The 27,326-nt window shown below is 37.3% G+C and overlaps 1 pseudogene; it reads left to right on the forward strand.

The window, feature by feature from the left end:
- The first annotated feature begins 4,364 nt into the window (after positions 1-4,364).
- Positions 4,365-27,308, forward strand: LOC116250326 (phospholipase D zeta 1-like; annotated as a pseudogene).
- The last annotated feature ends 18 nt before the right edge of the window (positions 27,309-27,326 follow it).

Consider the following 27,326-nt stretch of genomic DNA (forward strand, 5'->3'; position numbering starts at 1 on the left):
GCACACTCTAGTGACATCTCAGGGCTGATGCATGATCTTGTACAAAGTACTTCTTCTGGCAGAAGAAGTGTAGTGACTGACAAAATCAAGAACCATGAAGCCAATGGCATAACACAAAGAATTTTTGAATCTATATCCACCAAAGTTCAATGGAAAGGGTATTGCAGATGATCCTGAGGAGTGGTTGAAGGAGATTGAGAAATCTTCACTACTCTAAATGTGCTCGATGATAAGAAGGTTCAATTTGGAACCTTCACTATAAAGGTTATGAAGAGGAGTGGTGGCAGACACAGTGCAAAGTGAAGTTCATAGAATGAGAGAAAACATTGAGGGATTTCAAGGGCACATTTAAAAATGCCTACATTCTAGCTTTCACACGACAAAGGTGTATGGAAAGATTCTTGGAATTGGAGCAAGGGAGCATGAGCTTACATAAATATGTGGTCAAATTCTGATACTTGGAGAAATATTGTCCACATACTTACACTACAGACACGGATAGAAGTATACAAATTTGTGAAAGGACATGAAGATGGGTTGAGGATGAAGGTGATGGGTAGTCGTCCAATAGATTTCGATGATGCCATTGATGTGGCTACATGCTTTGAAGCATTGTTATCACTGGCGTAGCGTATCACGTATCGGTCAGGCCAACCTATACGCCGTATCGTAACGTATCGTAAACGTATTGTAACGTATCGTAAAATTAATTTTTTAATTTTTAAAAAATATTAAAAAATAATAAAAAATTCCAAAAAATTATAAAAATTCCAAAAAAATCCGAAAAACAAGTAAAAATAAAAACAAATTAGGAAAAATGTATTTAAAGGAACATTCATCATTCATGTATATGATTATGAAGTATGAAGTATGAACTATGAAGTATGAACTATGAACTATGAACAACACATTCCAAAATAAGAAATCAGACATTCAAAATAACATAATAAGCAGCTGAACAGAATTCGATTACATCACAATTCATAAGTTCAAAAGTGAAAACATATAGTTATCAATCATGATTCATTCAATTCAAGTTTTGACAACAACAATCCTCGTCAATCGTCATTTCCATCATCATCTTCATGATCATCTTCATTTTGTTCATTAAGTGCTTCTATCCCCTCTGTTGGAAATGGAATGTCACCAACATTCCATTGCTCTCCAGCCTCTCCTTCAATAATCTCTGCTACTCCTTCAAGGTTCAAAAAATCAAGATCGTCCTCAAGGTCATCAAGTATTACAGATTGTTCTTCTTCAACCCAAGAATCTAATATACCAATATGGTCAATGTTGATAGGATCATATTGAGTGTGATGCTTCCTCGTAGATGTTGTTTCTAATTGCCTAACAAGAGAAACTCGCGAACAAAGTAGCATGGAGGAAAAAAACATAACGGAGAGGCGGCTTATTGCAGCAAGCACGTATTCAGTCAGAATCCATGCATCAGGCTTTTTCGTCTTCGCAAGCAAATGGGTCAATTCAATGTAGAGTAGACCTGTAGGCAGTCAAGAAAAGACAAAATGTTAGAAATTAAAATATATATTAGAATTTGCTATTTTGCATAACAAATGTTTACCTTTGTCTCAACTTCATATTATAACGAACATAAACAAGGTCATTCAACCTTTTATGTTCCAACCTAAATACACTCCAATTTCTTTCACATCCAGTTGCACTACATGTTTGGCCGAGGATTCTAATTGCAAGCTTCCTTAATTCTGAGCAATCAGGCCCAAACCTTTCCCGCCACAAATCTAATAACAGATGGAAAGTAAAAATTAGATAGAATAAATATACGAGAAGGTAGAAGCTAAACAACAAATAAAATAAACCAAAAAGTATAAAGTCTCTTTTTCTAATACCTGGACGCATAGTTGACATGCATCGAATTGCTGTGTCTCTCCCCATGCTACCAAAAGCCGTATCATATTTGTTGATCGACATATGGATAGCGTCTTGTTCTTTATAATCACTTACTAATACCTCAACACAATCCAACATGCCATACTCGACATCTCTGTCCTTTTTAAAAGTGGGAAGATATCTAATAGCAGGATTTAGGTAGTAGGCTGCTACATGAAGTGGATGATGAAGTTGTCCAGACCACCTTTCATCTATAATCTTCCATATTGGCATGTACAACTTTTTTTTCCCCTTCATATTATTCTCTAACGGCCTCCTTGGCTCTATCCATAGACTAGTATAAATATCCAATAGAAGGCCTATCTTCACTATCAACTAATCTGAGGACTTTCACTAGAGGTACACAAATCTTCAATAAGTGCACACATGATTCCCAAAAGTCAGCATCGAAGATGGTATCCACAACTGTCATAGCCTTTCTTTTATAGGCATGTGTATATTCTGCCCAATCATCACTTGAAAACATCTGCTTGAGAGGAGTTCTTTGCTTGACTATACCCTGCACAGTCAAAACATTTGTAGCAAACCGTGTTTGTGCAGGTCGAATCAATTCAGCCCCATTTGTGAATTTTCTCATCAAATTCAAGACATAAGCATGATTATAAATAAACTTCGTGATTTCTTGGCATCTTTGAACTGTCAACTTCATATCATCTCTTTCAGCAAGATCCTGAAGCATAAGATTTATACAGTGAGCAGTACATGAACTCCAATAAAATATCCTATATCGTGCTGCTAACATTTCACCTGCAGCTTTATAATTTGCTGCATTATCAGTAATAAATTGCACGACATTTTGAGCCCAACTTCTTGTATAACTTTATCAAAAAGCTCAAACAAAACATCAACAGTCTTAGGAGTATCAGACAAATCAACAGATTTTAAGAACATAGTACCAAGGGGCAATATACAAGGAAGTTTACCAATGTTCTGTTCTTGATGTCTGTCCACCCATCTGCCATTACACTGCATCCTGTAGCTTTCCAGCTCAATTTCAGTTCATCACAATATGCCTTGACATCTCTAACTACATTGTTGAGAATTTTACCTCGCAATTTATGAAAAGAGGGCATTTTATACCCTCGACCTACAGTAGCAATCGCATCTGCTATAGCCTGAAAATGAAAAGAGTTTGCTGCATTGAAGGGAATGGATGCGTCATAGAACCACCTTCCTATGGTTTCATATGCTGCTTCAACAATATCTTTTGAACACATGGCTGTACGAATCTCAGGCTGAGCACCAACAACAGTATAATTGGGAAAAAAAATTCTTGATCGAACCAGACATATTACTTGACTTCATAGTAGGTACTCTACCGACACCAGTACGACCCCCACTCCTACCATGTCCTCGTAAACCTGTACTTGCACTTGCACTTGCACTTGCACCTCTTCTTTTTTTGGTTGCAGTTGAAGAACCACCTGTATGCATAATGTCTTTCCCTTTAGCTGTTCCCAAATTGACACCAACATGTTCTTCTTCAAGCTCAATGTCTTCACCTTCACTTTCTTCCTGTGCATGTGGGTCCCCATATCCTTCCTCTGCATCTTGCATTTCTTTTTCAATCCTATTTGCTTTCACTGCATTAAAAAGCTCCATACACTGGTGCTTTACATACGCTGGCAATGGGTTCTCTTGGGAGCCATTGCAAGCAGCCACATCACTGTGTGTACTAGCTATATGGTTTTTAAAGCGAGAGATCCCTCCTGATATGATTTGCTTACAATAATTACACTTAACTCTTAACCTATCTTTAGGATTCACCCTTGTACACCACTGCCATGCTGGATCCGACATTATATCTTTACAAAATAAGTAAAAACATACAAATAAATGCAGGAAATAAGAGAAATGAATGATTCAACGACAAAAATGAGTTATTTCTTACCTTCTTGGTGTCTGAAACCAAAAAACCCTCTTTATCCAAGCTTCCCACCGTCCCGAGACTCCCCACAACAAGAAATAAAGCTTCTTCACCGGCAAATCTTGATGCAAATGGAGAAAATCTCTCCCTCCCACGTCTCTTGTAGTGTTTAGAAACAATAGAAGAGAGAGAGAGGAGCATAGGTTTTAAAAAGAAGACGCAAAAAGGGGCTGTCGTGCCCCCTTTTCATTTTAACCCCGTATCATACGATACGGTGCCCGTATCGTGCGATGCGGGCGATACGCGTGCGATACTCACGCGTATCGTGCGTATAACTCGTATCGTATCATTTATGTTGATACGGACGACACGTATCGTACGATACGCGTTCGTATCATACGATACAGATAACATTGCTTTGAAGAGGATTCAGACAACAATCATGGAATAGGCAAGAAGCATGAAGTCTTCAAACTAAGGCAAAAGGAGAACCAGATCAAGAGGATCCATAGTGATAGAGTGAAGCTTGAGGAGAAGTTCAAAAAGCAAAGATCGTCACCATGTAGGAGGGATGATGAGTGTCCCAAGTGTCATCTTCAACACCTTGGTGAACCATGCTACTGAGATACATGAGTGTGTTTATATTGAGGTACAAAGGGACACTTCATTCGAAAATATCCAAAGAAGAAAGTGGCAGAGCAAAAATTGAGGAAGGGGCAGCCAACCTCTAGAGAAGAAGGTACCAGGACGAGTCTGTGCTACCACTATAGAGGATCTGAAATTCAATGATTTCATTAAAGATATAGTTTTTGTAAATTCTCATTGGGTGAATGTTCTTTTTGACTCTGGAGCAACACATTTTTTTATTTCAAAGAGATTTGTTGAATTATTAGAAGTAGAAGAAAAGAACATGCCATATGAATTGCTAGTTCGTACACTAGTAGGAAACAAAGATACCTACATAACATATGTAGAATACGTCAAAATATAGGGATACTTGCTACCAGCTAAGTTAGTGGTGATGAACATGGAGGGGTATCATGTGATTTGAGGCATGGATTGGTTATCCACCACTATGTGAACATTGACTGCACGAAAAATAAATTGAAGATCTGTATGCAAAAGGATCAAAATGTCAAATTTGGAGTGAAGAAACTTCAGAGTGAAGGAAGGATGATCATCTTATCAATCAAAGAAATAAAATACATGAAGGCGGGTGCATAACATATTTGGTAAATATGAAAGCAACATAAGTAAAATTAGTACCTATTGAGGGAGTAATAGTGAATAATTATGTAGATGTGTTTTTGATGACTTGCCAGGGTAACCACCGAAGAGAGGTGTGGAGTTTGTGATTGAATTGATACCTATAACAACTCCTATATCTAAAGCTCCATACCATATGTCACTGACAAAATTAAAAGAGCTAAAGAAATAGATTCAAGACATAGCAAGTAAGGGATTTATATCACCAAGTGTTTTGCCTAGGGGAGCAGCAGTTCTATTTGTGAAAAAGAAAGATGGTTCAATGTGATTATTCATTGATTATCGAACGTTGAATAATGTCACAATCAAGAACAATACCCATTGCCAAGAATTGAAGATTTATTCAATCAAATGAAAAATGGAAAAGTTATTTTCTAAAGTTAACCCGAGATCAGGATACTATCAATTACGGATTAAGGAAGAAGACATTCCCAATATTACTATTGTCATTCTAGGATCTAATTCCTTAAAACTCTTTTGGAGTAAATGTTGTGTGATATCTTCAAGCATTGTCGACTGTAGTTGCTGAAAGTTCTTTGACTCATTTGTGAAATAGCCTATTCATGGGAATATTTACTCTGCAGAAAACAAGTTCTGTAACAATTCTATTATTCTAATGAACACATTTTTTCTAAGGATTTAACTATAAAATACTTTTATTAAATTATAGGTCTTTGCCTCAACCTGGCAAATGTGTTATGGGAATGAGGAAAACCATATTCATAGAGGTTAACAAACCAAGATATTGTAACATCGAGCAGGCATACTGTATTGTTTATGTATTTGTGAATCCCTCCCTCTAGTGGCAAGGATGAGAAATCCTCTCAGGATTGTATTGCATATGTGCTGCAGCAGTCGGGAGACAAAGTGTGTGGGCTGACTAAAAGCCTTAAACTATTATAAGATAATGTGAAAACATTGGATGGCAGTTGTCACTTCATTTCTTGTATGCCTAGCAATGCTTTTAATGATTCATTACTTTGTTCCTGAAGTCTATCAACACTAATCATCAAATAGCGTTATGCCACATTTGTTTCCATCTCCAAAGCAAGCTTATAAGGACTTCTCCCCCATTAACTCTCTCTCTCCCTCTTTCTCTCTTGTGCACACACACACAACTCAAGAACATGCATGTTGGGAGGTGGGAGAGTGGATGCCATTTGGGCAGGGGCCACTATTTTTTTGTCTGTGTGTCTGTTTGCATACATGCATGTCTATATTGATCCATTGAAACACTGCCTGTTGTGATAATGTAAGCCACCAAGCGTAGACTTCTGGAGTGTTTCTGCTGAATCATAAAGTGCCCCTTTTCCACCAGGAGCACACAAATAACTTAACCCATGAAACATGTGTCAGACTAGTTCTATCAGTACACTTTGCTGGTTAAGTTTCATTCTGGACAAAGCCAGTTCAGCATTTGCTCAGCAGCTCAGCTAATGATTATTTAATATTACTAGATATAATGAACTATTATTGATTCACAGAGTTGGCTCTAATGCCTTGGAATGCAGACATGAGGGTTTTACTTAACCATATGTTAATTTAGTTTCCAAATCCATATGGAACCTGTTTTACCCATTTTGATTGACTTTGAATTGAATGCCTTCTGCATATAAATCCTTTGTAGTTCATGTTGACTTTTAGATGTGATTTTTTAACCCATATGCTTTGATAAACTTGACCGGCTTGCATCTTCTATTCTCCGTCTTATGCAAAAAGTAACCATAGAATTTATGAATTTTAGGCCTCCAAATTGTCTTTTCTTCTTGAGTATGGGCCCAAGCTAAAGGAGGATTATATTATGGTGAAACATCTGCCTAAGATTCAGAAGGATGATGTTGTTTATGCCCTCTGTTTGATTGTTACAATAATAAATGGCAAAAGGTACAGATTTAGGGGTTCTTCTTTTTCCTCCTGGTGCTAATAATTGTGATTTGACGGTACTTTCATCCTTGCTATAAATCTTTGATCTAATTAGAGCACTTTTTATAAACTCTCTTTAACTAGCTCCAAGTTTCTGGTCCTCCACAAGTTGCCTTCTTGTATTATACTGCTTCTAGAACAAAAAATGGCTCTTTTCTGTTCCATATGTTCATATGGCACATGTATGAGCCGTACGACTGATCATCTTTATCATGTTATGCTGTTCCTGGGAGTTTGGGAATCAAGTTGATGTAAGAATGGAGAAATATTCTTGAGGCTAAAAACTTTCCACTTATGCCTTAAATAAATAAGCTTGAGCTGAACTACAAGCTTATATAGTTCAATGAACATAAGTGCATGATTGTTCTCATTGTGAGCTCCAAAACTTCTCCACTCAGTAAAACATACGTGGGTAAGTGTTCTTAGTACTACTGCAGGTCTAGAAGAACTCATAAAAATGACTTTTTCCTCATTTGTATTGCAGATTCAACGGATTTGTTCGCCCCTCTTGGTTGCCAAGGGAGGCTTTATACAGAGGAGAAGAAGGGTTCAACCACTTTCTTAACTCACCTTGAAAGCTCACTTAAGACTTTTGGGACTTGTAAAATGGATTAAATAAGGTTTAATGATCCTAGTTGACAACACCTAGCTCATTTACACGAGCTAGGTGGGCTGGGCTTGGCATGGTGTACCTTGGTTCAGAACTAGCTGCCCATCTTTGACCAAAATTTTGGATGAAAATGCCCTTGGCAGGGTTTTGCCTTATTTTGTTCTATTTATTTATTTTTGATTGAAATTGAGTTTGTTAGGTTAAAACCTAATTGTTAAGATCTAAATGTTATTGGATTATGACAATTCAATTAAAATTTGAAAATTTTATCAAATTTGGTTTATAAAGGGTATTTTTGTCCATAACTTGATTGAAGATGGATTTCAATTGAACCAAACTTTGGTTTGAAATATTGAATTTTAATTTGGTATTTGATTTATGCATTTGACAAATCCAAATGTATATTTTCCTTCCATAAAATCCTAAATTAGGCCATTTGAAAACAGTAGCAATAAAGGTTGTGACTGCTATGTGTAGAATGAAATATCTTAGAAAGAGTCATTGAAACCCTAAAGGGCCATTTGAAAATAGTAGCAACATGTTACTCTTTCATGTATTTACTCCAAAAAATTGGGATAGATATATAAAACAATCACACATTTGTCCCAATTTTTAGGCCAACATGAAACAGCAATAAGTATACTTTTATTGTTGCCAAACATCCTCTAAGGTTAGTTGGCAATGGGAGCGGTAACATATTGTTCCCACTGCTAAATGACTCCTAACATGAAGTCCAATTTTAAAAACTACGACTGAAAGACCATAAAATGTTGTAAACATAAATTATCAGTATACTATTAACTGCTGTTAAGTTATAGAGAGAGAGCTAGTGCAGCAACTATTGTAAACGAGAGTGTTGGTAGATTGCACTTGAAGTACACAGATCCATAGGAAAATTGAGTGAGCAGACCTTATATTTTTCAGATATAAGAATATTTAGATCTAAATGCGACACGTAGTTCATGTAAGCCGTTGCATTCACATGTATACAATGATATCTAAATGTATACTTATGTGAGCATATATATATATATATATATATATATATATATATGCATTCAACAATGTGCAAAGTTAAGTACCTATATGTTGTTAAGTAGAGAATGATGTTATTTGCATCAATGTCATGCTAAAACTGATGTAGCGCATAATTTTATTAGGAATGCCTACTAACTTTAAGGTAAATATAACTAAGATAATGTTGTTTGTGCATATTTATATACATGTCAACCATATAGATATATCAGAGATGAGATAATACTGTTCTTACATGAATATGTGTGACAAGCATATGGACGTATCAGAGCTGTGATAATGTTGTTCATATATATATATATATATATATATATATATATATATATATATATATATATATATATATATACACACACACACACACACACACACACACACACACACACATATATATATATATATATATATATATATATATATTATACCTATATCTATATCTATATTTCAATCATATAGATGTATCAGAGATGAGATAATACTGTTCTTACATAATATATATGACCACCATATAGATGTATCAAAAATGAGATAATACTGTACTTACATAAATATATATGACAACCATTTGAATATATCAGAGATATGCTATTTTTGCATACATATATGACAACTACAAGTACATATTAGAGCAATGATAATGTTGTTCATACATGTATATCCATCGTAGCTATTCGTGCACATTAGAATTGAGATAATGTTGTTCCTACACATATATACTTGGCAACCTTCTATACACGTTAGAATTGAGATACTGTTGTTCATACATATCTGTATACATGTCAATCGTATGAACACACTGGAGTAGTGATAATGCTTCTCATATATATATATATATATATATATATATATATATATATATATATATATATATATATATATATAACACATTTGAATATCGAGAATGCTGTTCATGAAATTTTTATATCGAAAGTGAAAGTTATGTACCACATCAGGTTGTGTGAAGCTGGTTATGTCTACATGTTTCCTAGAAAGTATGATATATATAATAAGAACTTAGTTTGGGTACGAAAACAAGTCTCCATGGATCAATTGTGATTCATCACTGATCAAACAAGAGAAAACTGCTGAAATATGCGGGTCATAACAAGATAGTAAGTAGGGACTAATTATTGTAATCTAGTATTTTGCAGTATAAATGAAATGGAATTGAAAAAATTTTCTCCCCAGAGATATGCTGACCATCAATGCTTAAGTAATCCAATATGATTAGAGTGTTCAAAATTCTGCATGGTAATGTGTTCTTGGGTAGTTGAACTTACTGGTTTTGAGAATTGTAATCAAGATGGAATCCAAGAGAAACTACTTGAATATGTTTTGATATGACAAATCTTTTGTTGATAAATAAAAAACACCAAATATGTTTTATGCTATAACGCATGATAGTGCAAGCGGAGTTTGATAGTTGGCTGTGTCCCGGGAGGTTATGGGGTGGCATGAGCTCATTGTAGCTGCCCATTTATTCATCTACACCAGACTGCCCACAAGGTATTGGGTGGCACAAGGGCCCATAATTTTGAATCTGTTTGTGATGGAGAAAGAGGCGTCTCCTGGTCCCTCAAAACGAGTGCCTAGAGGGGCCGGTCTACCACTTGGGCTAAGGCTGGGTGGTTGGACCATGATGCAACAACAGTGATCTCAGATATCTTAAGAGTCTTCACTACTAGTTACCCTCAGTCTTTTGGACTACCTAGTGAAGATTGGTTCTGTTTTGCTGTGTTTGTGACCACAGGGATTTCTGCTGATACTCGTCACTATGACCATGATTGGTAGTTGTTAGATTATCAGTGTATCTTTGCAATACACAAGGATTTGTGTTACAAGATTTCAGCTCATAGGGGGGTAGTTTTGAGCTGTCTACTAGCTTTTGGTTTGATACAACCGTATATCTATCGTGTCGAACCATGCTTCACCTTAGGTTGGATATTTCCAAACTTTGAGAAATATGACCAATTTTCCTTCTATTTCTACAAATAGATCTTGATTGACTGATGACTTTAGGATTGGACTCCCTCAGTTTTACGATGAAGTAGAATTAGCAATCTAGGCATTGAGTCAAGCCTCAAATATTTTTGTAGTTGTTGTCATTTGAGTCGATGTATTTTGATTTGGGATCTAGATAGATTTTTGAGATGTCCTTCATTGTTTGCATTTGTTTTGTTTTGGTCATTGCTTAAGATTTGATTTGGCTTTTAAGACTTAAATGTTCATTTTCATTATTTGTCTTCATTTAAAAAAAAGATTGGTGTCAAAACTTGGGTCATGACAACTTTGATATCAGAGCCAATGCCTAGAATATGTGTCCAATGCCTAGTGCTAGACGTGAAAAGAAAAACAAGAAAAGTGACGAGCCTAGGGTACAAGGGTGTTTGTATATTAAGTTTGAGCAAAAACCTAAAGATTTGAGGCAACATAGAATTATGTTTGGATATGAACATAAAGAAAATATGTTCATGATGTTCCCCTTGAATGTGTAGTTTAGATGGCATGCACTCGAGGTTGAAACACGAGGGGTAGAGGTCATAGCCCTCACAATGTTGGAGATCAAATTGCAGACAACGGCCTTTTTGGTTTCGGAGCACTATTGGGAGACATCTAGCAGCAGCAAGAGTTCACCATGCACACTCTAGTGACATCTCAGGGCTGATGCATGATCTTGTACAAAGTACTTCTTCTGGCAGAAGAAGTGTAGTGACTGACAAAATCAAGAACCATGAAGCCAATGGCATAACACAAAGAATTTTTGAATCTATATCCACCAAAGTTCAATGGAAAGGGTATTGCAGATGATCCTGAGGAGTGGTTGAAGGAGATTGAGAAAATCTTCACTACTCTAAATGTGCTCGATGATAAGAAGGTTCAATTTGGAACCTTCACTATAAAGGTTATGAAGAGGAGTGGTGGCAGACACAGTGCAAAGTGAAGTTCATAGAATGAGAGAAAACATTGAGGGATTTCAAGGGCACATTTAAAAATGCCTACATTCTAGCTTTCACACGACAAAGGTGTATGGAAAGATTCTTGGAATTGGAGCAAGGGAGCATGAGCTTACATAAATATGTGGTCAAATTCTGATACTTGGAGAAATATTGTCCACATACTTACACTACAGACACGGATAGAAGTATACAAATTTGTGAAAGGACATGAAGATGGGTTGAGGATGAAGGTGATGGGTAGTCGTCCAATAGATTTCGATGATGCCATTGATGTGGCTACATGCTTTGAAGCATTGTTATCACTGGCGTAGCGTATCACGTATCGGTCAGGCCAACCTATACGCCGTATCGTAACGTATCGTAAACGTATTGTAACGTATCGTAAAATTAATTTTTTAATTTTTAAAAAATATTAAAAAATAATAAAAAATTCCAAAAAATTATAAAAATTCCAAAAAAATCCGAAAAACAAGTAAAAATAAAAACAAATTAGGAAAAATGTATTTAAAGGAACATTCATCATTCATGTATATGATTATGAAGTATGAAGTATGAACTATGAAGTATGAACTATGAACTATGAACAACACATTCCAAAATAAGAAATCAGACATTCAAAATAACATAATAAGCAGCTGAACAGAATTCGATTACATCACAATTCATAAGTTCAAAAGTGAAAACATATAGTTATCAATCATGATTCATTCAATTCAAGTTTTGACAACAACAATCCTCGTCAATCGTCATTTCCATCATCATCTTCATGATCATCTTCATTTTGTTCATTAAGTGCTTCTATCCCCTCTGTTGGAAATGGAATGTCACCAACATTCCATTGCTCTCCAGCCTCTCCTTCAATAATCTCTGCTACTCCTTCAAGGTTCAAAAAATCAAGATCGTCCTCAAGGTCATCAAGTATTACAGATTGTTCTTCTTCAACCCAAGAATCTAATATACCAATATGGTCAATGTTGATAGGATCATATTGAGTGTGATGCTTCCTCGTAGATGTTGTTTCTAATTGCCTAACAAGAGAAACTCGCGAACAAAGTAGCATGGAGGAAAAAAACATAACGGAGAGGCGGCTTATTGCAGCAAGCACGTATTCAGTCAGAATCCATGCATCAGGCTTTTTCGTCTTCGCAAGCAAATGGGTCAATTCAATGTAGAGTAGACCTGTAGGCAGTCAAGAAAAGACAAAATGTTAGAAATTAAAATATATATTAGAATTTGCTATTTTGCATAACAAATGTTTACCTTTGTCTCAACTTCATATTATAACGAACATAAACAAGGTCATTCAACCTTTTATGTTCCAACCTAAATACACTCCAATTTCTTTCACATCCAGTTGCACTACATGTTTGGCCGAGGATTCTAATTGCAAGCTTCCTTAATTCTGAGCAATCAGGCCCAAACCTTTCCCGCCACAAATCTAATAACAGATGGAAAGTAAAAATTAGATAGAATAAATATACGAGAAGGTAGAAGCTAAACAACAAATAAAATAAACCAAAAAGTATAAAGTCTCTTTTTCTAATACCTGGACGCATAGTTGACATGCATCGAATTGCTGTGTCTCTCCCCATGCTACCAAAAGCCGTATCATATTTGTTGATCGACATATGGATAGCGTCTTGTTCTTTATAATCACTTACTAATACCTCAACACAATCCAACATGCCATACTCGACATCTCTGTCCTTTTTAAAAGTGAGAAGATATCTAATAGCAGGATTTAGGTAGTAGGCTGCTACATGAAGTGGATGATGAAGTTGTCCAGACCACCTTTCATCTATAATCTTCCATATTGGCATGTACAACTTTTTTTTCCCCTTCATATTATTCTCTAACGGCCTCCTTGGCTCTATCCATAGACTAGTATAAATATCCAATAGAAGGCCTATCTTCACTATCAACTAATCTGAGGACTTTCACTAGAGGTACACAAATCTTCAATAAGTGCACACATGATTCCCAAAAGTCAGCATCGAAGGTACAAACTTATCTGTTTTATGGAAATTCATTTGCCTCTCTGTGTGAGTGTGTGAGACCTAGTCGTCATCTTATCCTTTAAACATCATCATTCATCAATAGCTGGGCATTCCTAGGAAATTTATCTATCTAGCCAAGCCTCAAATAACCTGTTGGTTGATGATGTCAGCAACCTAGTTGCTGATGGCAGTCAATAAGCTCATATTGGAACTGAGGCGAGTCATGGACTCAGTCTTGTACACTTGGTTTGCCTGCTGAATAAATCATAGGAAATCAGTTGGTTTTAGTAAATCTTGTCTTGTAGGATCTGCATATGAAGCCTTTCTGTAGTTGGTGGATGGATTGAAAAGTTTTCATGCATAATTTCATCTCCTACATTCAATTCGAGATCATAATGCTAATTTATTATTTACTTTACTTGTTTAGGTTTGTTTTGCTGCTTCTGTTACACACATGGATGTATATTTATACGTGTTTTTGATTGTGATATAAACTTGTGCATTTGAAGCTACCTAACCTTTTGTGTTACATTTGCTCTAACTGATGACTTGGTTTTATAGGTTTGGGCAGTTCTAAAACCATGTTTTCTGGCTTTTCTGGAAGATCCTTTTGAGGATAAACTTTTGGATATAGTTGCTTTTGATGTACTTCCACCTTCTGATGGCAATGGTGGGACTAGGGTTTGTCTTGCAAAAGATACAAAGGAGAAAAATCCTCTGCATTGTGGGTTCACTGTGAGTATCCTTGCAATTTATGCTACTTATTCAGAAAACCGACTTGAATTTGTGAGTGTTTGTGGAGAGAAGAGTGTGTTGGAGCTTTGCGACGAATCAAGATAGCGCACAAACGAAAATGTAGAAATTGAAAAAACCATTCATAGAAATGTGTGTTTCATAGGGCGGAAGTAGAACCTGTAGAGGCGACCGCCGACTGAATGTCGGCGGCTGTTGGTAGAACAGCTACAGTCCCCATAGAGTCGTTCCCCTATAGAGGTAGCGGCGGCAGCGACAATGAGTTTCTCTCCTCAGCCATAGCAGCCCAGTGATGGGGACATGCAATTAACGTATGGCTAAGGGGACCGATTACCCAGACAGTAAAAACTGAATGTGTCTCACACCATCACAAGACACAAGTATTTATACTTAAGGGTTCGAAATAGATATGGACCCATATCGACGAGGACTATCCAGATGGAGAAATCCCAACAATCTCCCACTAGTCCAAGTCGATATCAAGGGTAAACAAGATGAATGGATTTGCCTTAAAATCCATTCCAAGGTCCCACCTTTGTTGTCTTACAAAACTTCTCAATAAACAAATGAGAATACAAAACAAATAGACAACAAACTTAATAAGAATCAACAAACTGTATGTGATCACATTCATAAATGAGCAGCAGTCATAGTCTGCTTTTTGCTCCCCCATGAGATGGCACCTCTTGATAGAAGGAAAACAAAACCAGTAGTAGACTTTCTACTATCGGTACATCCTCCAAGATCGGCGTCAGAATAGCCAATCACTTCTAAATGGTCCATCTTGCGATATGTCAACATGTAATCTTTTGTTCATTGAAAGTATCACATGACTCTCTTTACGGCCTTCCAATGTGCCATGCCTGGATTAGATTGAAATCTACCAGGCATGCCAACAGCAAAGAAAATGTCAGGCCTAGTGCAAATCTGCCCATACTGCAAGCTGCCAACCGCTGATGCATATGGAATGTTGATCATTTGTACCTTTTCAAATTCGTCCTTTGGACAATCATTTAGGCTCAATTTATCACCTTTAGCTATGGGTGCCGAAATAGGAGAACAATTCTCCATCCCATACCTCTTAAGTACTTTATTGATGTATGCTGATTGGGAGAGACTTAAATTACATTTAGATCTGTCTCGACGAATCTCAATGCCGAGAACAAATGAAGCCTCACCCATGTCCTTCATCTCAAAATGAGATGCGAGAAATTGTTTGGTCTCTGTTAGCAATTGAAGATAATTTGAAGCAAGTAAAATGTCATCCACATATAAAGTCAAAATTATAAACTTACTCCCACATGTCTTAAGATACACACATCAATCAATGATGTTTTATGTAAACCCAAAAGTCGTAATGACTTCGGAAAACTTAATGTACCATTGACGTGAGGCCTGTTTAAGTCCATAAATCACTTTATTAAGCTTGCAAACCAAATGATCTTTACCACTCTCAGAAAACCTTTGAGGTTGATCCATATATACCTCTTCATTCAAATCACCATTTAAGAAAACCGTTTTCACATCCATCTGATGTATCTCTAAGTCAAAATGAGCTACAAGTGCAAGGACAATCCTCATTGACTCCTTAGCAGAGACAGGTGAATATATCTCATTATAGTCAATGCCCTCCATTTGTGTGAATCGTTTTGCAACCAATCTTGCCTTGTATCTCCTTATGTTGTCTTTAGAGTCCCTCTTGGTCTTATAGACCCGTTTACACCCTACGAGTTTAACTCTTTCAAGCAACAACATAAGGCTCCATGTCTGGTTTTTAGCCATAGAGTCAAGCTCTTCTTTCATGGCATTAATCCAGTACTTGTATTGTTTGCTTTCAATGGCTTCAATAAATATGAAAGGGTCATCATCAACATCTATGAAATCACTAGGCTCTTGTAGGTATATCACATAGTATGATGATATGGCAGATCTCCTGGCTTTTGTAGATCTACGAACATGTAATTGATCATTTTCAATTTGTATGTCTACATCCTGTTCGTGTTCATCAATATGATCTACATTTAATTCATCTGGATTTGATGCATTACCTGTATGATTTGCATTCATGTCATCCTGGGAGACAACATAATCATGCACATTTATATTCTCTTTATCAGGTCTACTTTCAGTATCCTGTATTTCCTCAAAAGTGAAGTTTTGTAATGCATCTAATCCAAATGATCCATCTTCTAGGAACTTGGCCTTATCTGTTTCCACAATATATGGTGTATGAGATGGACAATAAAACCTATAGCCTTTCGATCTTTCTGGATAACCAATAAAGAAACCACTGGTTGTTCTAGGATCAAAGGCTTTTATGTAAGGGTTGTACAACTTAGATTCAGCAGGACATAGGAGAGAGAAGATTTCCTACCTATCCACAATTCGTAAGGAGTTGTGGGAACGACTTTAGTAGGAACCCTATTCTGTATATGCATTGCTGTCCTGAGAGCTTCACCCCACAAGGTTAGAGGGAGAGTTGAATAATTTAACATAGCTCGAACCATTTCTTTAAGCGTACGATTTCTTCTTTCAGCAACACCATTTTTGTAGGCGCTGACAGACATAGTGTATTGAGGCACAATGCCTTCTTCCTTTAGAAATCGTGCTAATGGTCCCTCCCTTTGTCCCATCTCAGTAAACCTACCATAATATTCACCATTTCTATCTGATCTGACTATCTTGATAACTTCACCGGTTTGTTTCTCTACTTCTTTCTTATAGTCCTTGAAAACTTGACACACATCGGATTTTTCAAAGATTAAGTAGAGATACAAATACCGAGAATAGTCATCTATAAAGGTGACAAAATACTTTTTGCCTGTGTAACAAGGAGAGAAATGCCCACAAACATCTGTGTGAACAATTCATAATCTTTCAGTACATCGCTCGGCACATTCTTTATATATGTTAGTTTGCTTTGCTTTTATGCAATCTACACATATGTCTTTATCTGTAAAATCAAGAGATCGTAAAATCCCTTCATTTAAGAGTCTCCTTATTCTCTTTTCAGAGATATGACCCAAACGACAGTGCCATAGCATGTACGAATCATCTTTTATGGTACTACGCTTATTGTCACTTATACAACGACTAGAAACCAATGATTCAAAAGATTGGATCTTCACATTCAACTTGTATAAACTATCACACAAAATAGCAGAACCAATTTCAACAAGATCTTTATAAATGAACATCTTTGAATTCTCAAACTTTAAGCAGAAATCAAATTTGTCCAATCTTGATACAGAAATTAAGTTTCTAGTATATGATGGAACAAAGAAAACATCATGAAGATCCAAAACAAAGCCAGTATCAAGCCTAATCTGGCATTCTCTTACAGCCTTCACATGTGAGCGCATTTTGTTTTCTGAGAAAATGCTCATCTCATGTAGTGTTGGTTCCCTTTGGCTCAGAAAGTCCTGTAAAGAATTGGCAATATGCACAGTAGCACCAGAGTCAATACACCAGCTATTAATAGGAACATGTAACATATTACTTTTAAGTAAAACAAATGACATGTTACCTTTCTTCTCTAACCAATTCTTGTACTTGATGCAGTCTGACTTCTTATGCTCATTTTTCTTGCAAAAGAAACACTTTATAGGGTCTAAGTTAGTATGCGCAGTTTGACCTGTTGACTTTTTCTTGGCACTCCTTTTCATTAAACTTTTCTTTATGCCAACTTTACCAACCCCAGAGTGAGAAACCATATGTGCCCTTTGCAACTTCTCACCCTTCATTCTTTCCTCCTCTTCAACACACTTAGACATCAATTCATTGAATGTCCATTCAGTATTAGGTGTGTTGTAACTAATCTTAAAAGGAGTGTATTCAGTTGGTAAAGAGGTCAAAGTAAAGAATACCAAGAAAGATTTAGAAATAGTCAACTTCATGTCATTCAATTGAGAAGTAATGTTCCTCATTTCTAACATATGCTGGTGAATGTTACCCCCTCCTTGATATTTCATAGATATTAACTTTGACATTAGGGTACTGGCTCTGGCTTTATGAGAGCTGACAAACTGAGCCTCAACTGCATCCAAGAACTCTCTCACCGTTCTACAAGGTGGGATTGCACCACGTATGTTCTTAGCGACCCTTGATTGCAAAAGCAACAAGCTTAGTCGGTTAGAACGCTCCCACTTGTCAAAGTACACTGTTTCATTATGTGTACTTTGTGGTGAAAGAGGAGGTGGGTCAGGTCGCCTCAAAGCCATATCCAGATCCATATACCCCAATGTAAACACAACATTTTCTTTCCATTCAGCATAATTCGAATCATCAAGTAAAGGGATAGAATTTGAGCCATTAAAATAAATAGAACCAGACACTGCAGATGACAAAAAATATCAATAAGTTGTCATGCATTATATGAGACAAACCATATGAAACAGTAAACTTAATAAAAGACTCTTTATGTCTATTATTTCCAAGACAAATACTAGGGGTCATTAGGATACTACTTTGGTAATATACCCAATACGCACATGTATTCCGTCTTAACTTTATCTAGTAAAACTAGGAAATGTAAATTCAAACTATAGTCAAGCATAACACCTTTGGGTGTAAAATGACAAAACTATGTAAGAATCTATTTTCCTATTTTACTCAACTTAGTCTCTTGAACATAACACACTACTACCTTTGGGTAATTATGTTATTTCAAATGAGAGTAAGTACAACATGAACACTAATGTGCCTTTAAATCATGCGTAGTCACTTTGGTGATGTATAACATGATTTAACTAATCATAGGCTCTTTACATTAGCGTTATCATACAAACTTTATGATCATGCAACAAAATAACTTTAGCAAAATCCTAAATAAAACATATTATACAAGAATATGTTATAAAATCACATATAAAATGAAACACACAGATCATTTCTGCATAATCAACTTAATGCTATCTAAATTGTTCATTAAAGTTCCATAAAACGTAATGAATCGGTCCCGTATCGATCTACAATGATCGAACTAATTCATTAAACACCTTAAATGGGCATAAAACCACATATACCAGCTTCCTCTAGCTTAGAACTGGTCCCGTATCAGTCCTAAATGGACTGAATCGGTGGAAAACTAGATGAACTGGTTCGAAAAGGGAAAGAACCGGTCTCAAACAACCCTGAATCAGTTTGAAAAGGCCCGAATCGGTTCTGAAACTGAATGAACCGGTTTGAAAAACAACTGAACCGGTCTACAAAAGATCCGAATCGACCCCAAAATGCCCGAACCGGTTCGAAAACTGGATGAACCGGTCTGAAATGCTCTGAATCTGTTCGAAAATGATCCGAATCGATTTTGAATTGGACCGAATCGGTTCTGTTTTAAAATTCAGACAATATGGATACGGGTCGGGTCCAACAGGACCCGACCTGATCCAAAAGTCAAAACACGGCCGGGCGCCGGGCGTAAGAACGGGCGGGAACGTTTTTTTTTTTTTAAAAAATCATTATGGATCCGGGTCGGGTCATCATGACCCGACCTGGGTCCGACCCACCTGCTCGATCGCGCGAGCGGTTTCGAGCGTCGTCTCCACCGCTCGCCTGCCGAACGGTAGGCGGGCAGTGGTGTGCCACTGGCAGGTCACCCAACTCTGTGGGTGGCCACCGGCGGGTGCCGACAGGGCGGCCGGCCATCGCCCGCCGCGATGGCCGACCGTCCCCCATCGAAGACCGGCCGGAAATGGCCTTCCCCTTCCCGTTTCTCGTTTTCCCCTTTCTTCAAATCTGGCGGTGGTTACATCAACGGAAACACCGCCGGCAGGCCACCCAACGGCGTGGATGGTCGCCGGCGGGTCACGCCAGGAGGGCCGGAGGTCGGCCGTCGCCCAACGGCCGGCCGACACACCCCTTATTCCCGGTTTCTGCTTTTTCCCTTATGTTCGCCCTTTTCTGTCTCTCGCTGCAACAGAGGCACAGAGGCTTCCATGACAACGAAGGGCGACGGATTCTGTCCCAAAGCAGTGGGTGGGCACCGGCAAGACGCACGTCCATCTTCTGTGCATGTTCCTTTCTCTGCGGCTGCAAAAGAAACCCAACACTTCCATTTCCCATTCTGCAACAGAGGAAGGAACATGCATGCAGGTGCCTTCTTCTTCCATGTTTCTGGCCTATTCCTTTGCGTGAAAAAATAGTATGCAAAGGGAAACGCTCAGCGAAAGCATGGTGTGGGCCCATAATCCATTGTTGGAGCTTTGCGACGAATCAAGATAGCGCACAAACGAAAATGCAGAAATTGAAAAAACCATTCATAGAAACGTGTGTTTCATAGGGTGGAAGTAGAACCTGTAGAGGGGACCGCTGACTGAATGTCGGTGGCTGTTGGTAGAACGGCTACAGTCCCCATAGAGTCGTTCCCCTGAGGAGGTAGCGGCGGCAGCGGCAATGAGTTTCTCTCCTCAGCCATAGCAGCCCAGTGATGGGGACAGACAATTCACGTATGGCTAAGGGGACCGATTACCCAGACGGTAAAAACTGAATGTGTCTCACACCATCACAAGACACGAGTATTTATACTTAAGGGTCCGAAATGGATATGGACCCGTATCGATGCAGGACTATCCAGGTGGGGAAATCCCAATAGAGTGGTCTAAGTTGTATTAACATCTTAATATTTATGACTCTTTCACCTGCCTTTACCTACAAGTTTCTCCCCAATGCTACTTGACAAGGTGACAGGCTAAAGTTTGTGGTTTCTGAACATTTAGAGAAAGATAAGTGGAAGTATGAAAAATACAAATACATATCATGAATTTAGAAACAAATTGAAAATGCTATGTTAAATGCATCCCAAATATATCTGTGAACAACTGTAATTGATATGTGAAATATCATAGGCTTTAGGTTGAAAAACCTTTCTTCCTAATCACCGAGAGGGTGCTGATATGTTTAGCTGGAAACATTGCCTGCTTAACCTTGCACTACAAGTTTGTTTACTTTGTGCTACAACGCCTCTACCAGGAAACCCATCTAAATGTTCATACGGATCTTGGAGTTTTAATATGTTTTGTTTTGGCAATTATTTCTAAAAAGAAACCATAGTTTTAACATCTCAATGTACAAAAAATTTTTGCAGTATCCTGAAGACACCATTGGGCTCCTTCAAGCCCTTTCAAATAGTTATCTTCCTGCAACAACAGGGGTTACTGTTTAGAGGGTTTTCAGGGATGGAGAACACTTATTGTTTTCATTGATACTCTTACTCTAAAATAATAGGTCAAATTGTTTCTGGAAAGAGAACATTTGTCTAGTACAAGAATATTTTGCTGATGTTTCAATTTCTCAAAAGTTGTCTTGCAGGAGCAGGACCTTAAAGTTGATGACCTGTAATAAGGCCAAAGTCCATGACTGGGTCGTTTCAGTAAATGATGCTGCTGTACGTCTGCCTGAAGGGTGGTGTTATCCTCACAGATTTTGTGCTTTTTCTCCTTTAAGGGGTTTGAATGAAGATGGTAGTCAAGCTAAATGGTTTATTGATGGGAAAGCAGCATTTGAAGTACTTGCATCATCAATAGAAGGTACAAAATCAGAGGTATGTAAATTGTATGAGATTTGGTTTAGTCTTTCCAGATGTGAACTTATTTATTGCTGATTAGCCTGAAAGGTATGTGCAGATTTTCATAACTGGTTGGTGGCTATGCCCAGAACTGTACTTACGCCACCCTTTTAGTGTTCATGACTCCTCTCGACTTGATGTTTTGCTGGAAGAAAAAGCTAAGCAGGGGGTTCAGATATCTAAACCCAGTTCCTTTTGATTCTATGATAGAAACATGGACACAGAAGTCCAGTTTGCTTTAGTAATGCTCCTTAGTTTATCAGGAGAATTGGCTTAATGATTTTGTCTTATCATTTGCTAAAGATCACCTTTTCTCCATCATAAACTGTAGATTCTACTTATCTGCTGGAAACTAAATCGTATGTTTCTTTGGTTTCTGGAAATTCAGCAATATTAATCCACTATCTGGATAATCATGAAAAGGTATGCCAAGTCATTTGTATGAAATGGAGTATAGAGATCCCAGTACTTTATGCAAAATATTGCATCTTATTTAAATCTAACTGCATAGAGCATGGGGCAAAAACATGCTGAATTTATTTTTATTATACAGATCTATATACTTCTATACAAGGAAGTTCCACTTGCATTGAAGATCAACACTGTATATAGTAAGCAGCGACTTCTTAGTATTCATGAGAATGTGAAAGTTCTGCATTATCCTGATAATTTCTCAACAGGCATTTATCTCTGGTACTAACTGTATCTTTTAATGCTCTTTCTTTCCTTTTTCAACTATGTGATTTTATTACTTCCACTGGGTTTTTGCAATTGACTTCGTATAGCACACTTAGATTACCTTTCATGTCTTACAGGTCTCATCATGAAAAGATTGTCATTGTGGACTGTCAAATTTGCTATTTAGGGGGTTTAGACTTGCGTTTTGGTCGTTATGACAACCCTAAACAGGAAGTTAATGATTTCCCTGCTCTCATATGGCCTAGCAAAGACTATTACAATCCTGATAATTTGTCAACTGGCATTTATCTCTGGTACTAACTGTATCTTTTAATGCTCTCTCTTTCCTCCAGCTATGTGATTCTATTACTTCCACTTGGTTTTTGCAATTGACTTCTGTATAGCACACTTAGATTATCTTTCATGTCTTACAGGTCTCATCATGAAAAGATTGTCATTGTGGACTATCAAATTTGCTATTTAGGGGGTTTAGACTTGTGTTTTGGTCATTATGACATCCCTAAACATGAAGTTAATGATTTCCTTGCTCTGATATGGCCTGGAAAAGTCTATTACAATCCCCAGTAAACACATCTCACTTTTTGAAATAACTCTCACTTATATATTTCAATTAGCAATGTTCTGTCCTTCTAGATGTGTTTTTAGTTGTTTCCGATGAATTACAGAGAGTCCGAGCCAAACTCTTGGGAAGATATAACGAAGGATGAATTGGACCATGAAAAATATGCTCAAATGCCATGGCATGATATCCATTGTGCTCTATGGGGACCCCTTGTCGTGATGTTGCAAAACATTTTGTCCAGTGCTGGAACTATGCCAAAGTTTGGTTTCTTCCACTTTATTAATTGGCTATTGTAGAAAATGGTTACATTTCTTATGTGGGATCTTGTTTTGTCCACACAAAGAAACAAAGCCCCAAATGAACAAGCAATCCCTCTACTCATTCCACAACATCGCATGGTTATTCCACATTACATGGGTAAAGATAATGTCATAGATCTTAAGCCCAAGCAGGATGAGAAATTGTAGACTTAAACAGCAATATTCTGCTTCCTCCAGGACATCATTGCAAGATGTCCCACTGCTGTTACCTAAGGAGGCTGATGGAAAGGACCTTGCTATTGGAGGCACAAAAGGAATGAACTAAGAATAAGTCCTGATGTCATTGACCAGAGAATGGTATCCAGCTGGAGCGATGCCTTTTCTTATAGGAAGTCGAAGGTTGATCATGGTCCAGATATGCAGATGGAAGGGTTTGTTAATGATAATGGTACCAAACATATTCAAGGAAAGCCGTTTATAGACACATCTAAACAGCAAAATGATGAGTGGTGGGATACCTAGGAGAGGCTCACATTTGACACTCCCACAAATGAAGCTACACAAGTTGGTCCCTGCTGCTCCTGTCGCTGTCAGGTTAATTTTGCCTTCACCTATCTGTTATATGAATTTTGTTGTTTTTTAAAATTCCCAAGTATGGTGCACATTTTTACTCCATAATTCTTTCAACTGATGCTATTGGAATTGCAAAGCGCAAATTTTTGTTTTGGATTGAAACAAGGATCTTGCTGAGTCTTTTGCTAATCAACATTCAATCTTAAAGTTTTCTTTTATATCAAGACACATTTAGCATGCATATCCCTTCTTGAGGGCTGAAATAATATGGCACCATGAGTGTTATATATAAACCTTTATAAGGTGTCTTCTCCAAGTCTAAATTTGTTGACCAACTATGCCTCCTATTTGTGGAGCCATCATCACTTCAAACTTGAGCTAGAGTTGTTTGGTTCTGGATCTGGTTCTGACATTAGGCAGTGGTACTTGATCCTGGTAATCTGGCTTGCCTAAGGGAGGCCTGATCTGGATGTGGACTTGGATAGAATAAAAAACTAGTTTCAGTAAATTTTATGTATTTTACATGTAAAACTTCTGGATCTTAATTGCACTTTGGGTGAGATTCATGTCCCTTGCATAAATTTCTGTATTGCACCTAGAACCTTGTAAATGGGATCCTGTATATTCTACTCAATTACCTAAAACCCTATCATTGGCCCTAAATTTGGATAAGTGAATTTGCCTCCATAATACTTAACCTTAGTACTTCTGGACCTGACACCGTAGGGTCATTTTTCATGTTGGACCAAAACCTGACCCATTGACAAGCCTCTTGAGTCTAACACTCCCTCTCACAGCAATGTCTGGATCTTTTTATTGAATAGATCATTAGTGATCGCTGATATTCTTGTATATATGTACAACTTGGATGAGTTCATTCACTTATTCTGATAATCTTTGTCCAAGATTACAAGTAGTCTATGCCAGTGGGCACTGGAAAAATTCAAGCTGCAGAAATTAAGGCATAAGAATGGCACATTTACCTTAACTTTTTCTGGTGCTAGGTTGTCAGGAGTGTTGGGCAATGGTCTGTAGGAACAAGTCAAACCGAGGAAAGCATTCACAATGCATATTGCACAATTATTGAGAAATCTGAACACTTCATATACATTGAGGTAACTGTCTTATCAATACCTGATTAGGAAAGAAACTATTGACATATATGCAATCCCTCCTTGGCACTAGAACTGTTTCTTGTCTTTCCTCTAGCAATGTTCTATGATGAGTACAGTTTAACGTTGTAGTAGCTTTGCAAGTTATGTATCATCTGTCAGCTTAATGACCAAAGTCAAGTAAACTTGTCGTTGGTATGGCAATTTTTGTGTGGAAAGTATTATTAGGATCATTTGCAAGAGCAATTCTTTTTGAAGACTTATGTTGTAATAATTTTAATATGAAATGACATTTTTCGTAGTGCCCAAAGTTTTTTAGACTATGTTATTAATGTGAATGTCAACCACAACCAAATTGTTGATAACTTGATTGATCCTCGATCCCTAGAACCCTTTGAAATTGGCACAATTAAGTTTGTTGTTGGATTCAATCAGCTCACTTCAACCTGCTTCTGTTAATAAGTGACCTTTTGATATAGCCAATAGGGAAGATGAAATTTCTTATGGATCGTAGCTAAATTGACCTAACAAGCTTCCAAAAGAATATGTGACTGGTGGTTTACGGCCAACAATTGCTAGTAGCCCATTAGACTTCTGGAGTTCTTTATTATGTCTTTTAAATATCCAGTTGAGAAGTGGTTAATCAATAATCATATTGATTAATCGTGAATGACTAATGCTTGCAGCACATCATGAAAAGGATTTTACTCCCCAAATACAATTGAATTATTGGTTTCATTAATGTTTCTAGAAGGACAAATTAATAACCTTATTTGAAAAAATAGTTGATGAGGCATAAGAAAGTTGACTAAATTGAGTCATTGACGGGAGTTGTGTTTTGTACTCTTCATGTTTTTCATTAAAGCTAAGATGTGGCTGGATGAATGAAATTATGAAGTGCCAATAGCAAAAAGTTCCTCTGGATATGTGAATGGTCTATTTAGGTGGAACTCTAATTTGTTGGTGTTAGGTCTTTGTACACATGCTTGGAGTTTAGGAGGCTTCTGGTGATAGTGTGGTATTTCAGGTAGTGAATGATTTGTGCACTAATCAGATTAATACCTTATTCTATAAAGGTCAAACATTGTGCTGCTTTTATCACCACATTATCATGATTTATTGGACATTGAGGATGTTTTACTTATGATGCCTTCATATATTATTGTTAAACATGTACTGTCTCATGTTTTTTAAGAAGATGCTCATTTTCATATTCCCTTCATGTTTTAAAATCAGTTTTTCATATCAGGTATCTCCAGAGATGATATAATCCAAAACCATGTGCTAGAAGCACTATACCGCCAAGTTTTGCATGCATACAATGAAAGGAAAAGTTTTAGAGTAATTGTGGTTGTACCTCTCTTACCTGGAAGTATCATAATTGATGGTTCTGCTCATTTTGAATCCATAAACTTGGTTTTTTTCATGTCTGCAGATGCTATAGGGAGGGATAAATGATGGAGGTGCTGCAACTGTGAGAGCTCTAATGCACTGGCAGTATCGCACCATCTACAGAGGACAAAGCTCTATACTGAAAAACTTACATGATATCATTGGTCCTAAAACTGATAATTATATTTCATTTTATGGCCTTAGATCTTATGGAAGGTTAGGCGATCATGGCCCTCTTGCCACTAGTCAGGTGAAAGTTGAAGCCTCTCGACGTTGCATCTCGTCTCACCCTTTTTTGGTTAAGTTCAATTGTGCATCTTTGGGACAATTTTCAAGAGTTACAATGGCCCATCTTTTTTCACTTGATTTATTTTTGTCAATATCTTATGCATCATACCACCATGATTAGCTGATGTTGCAATGAAATTTCCATGGTCAGGTCTATGTCCATAGCAAGCTGATGATTATTGATGATCGTGCTATGCTGGTTGGATCTGCTAATATAAATGACAGAAGTTTGCTAGGCTGCAGAGATTCCGAGGTATGCACATAACAACACATCTGATTTTGCAAGGAAAGACCCATGGTTCAGATTGTGGAGCCAATGAAAGTCGGATGTCCTGCCTTATGGCTAATGGTTGAAACATTAAGAACCCTTTTGCTGCCGCTGGCACATCAAGAAGCCTTGCTTTTGCCTTACATGTTTTACTGGTGGAGCTCTTTGCCATTATCTCCATTTTTTAAGCCTATAACTTCCATTCCGAGATTAAATGTGATTACAATTATTATATTTGAGACTAAGCCTATAGTTCTGGAATATAAACTTCAGC

Source organism: Nymphaea colorata, chromosome 3 (genome assembly GCF_008831285.2).
Source record: "Nymphaea colorata isolate Beijing-Zhang1983 chromosome 3, ASM883128v2, whole genome shotgun sequence".
NCBI classification, from domain to species: domain Eukaryota; kingdom Viridiplantae; phylum Streptophyta; class Magnoliopsida; order Nymphaeales; family Nymphaeaceae; genus Nymphaea; species Nymphaea colorata.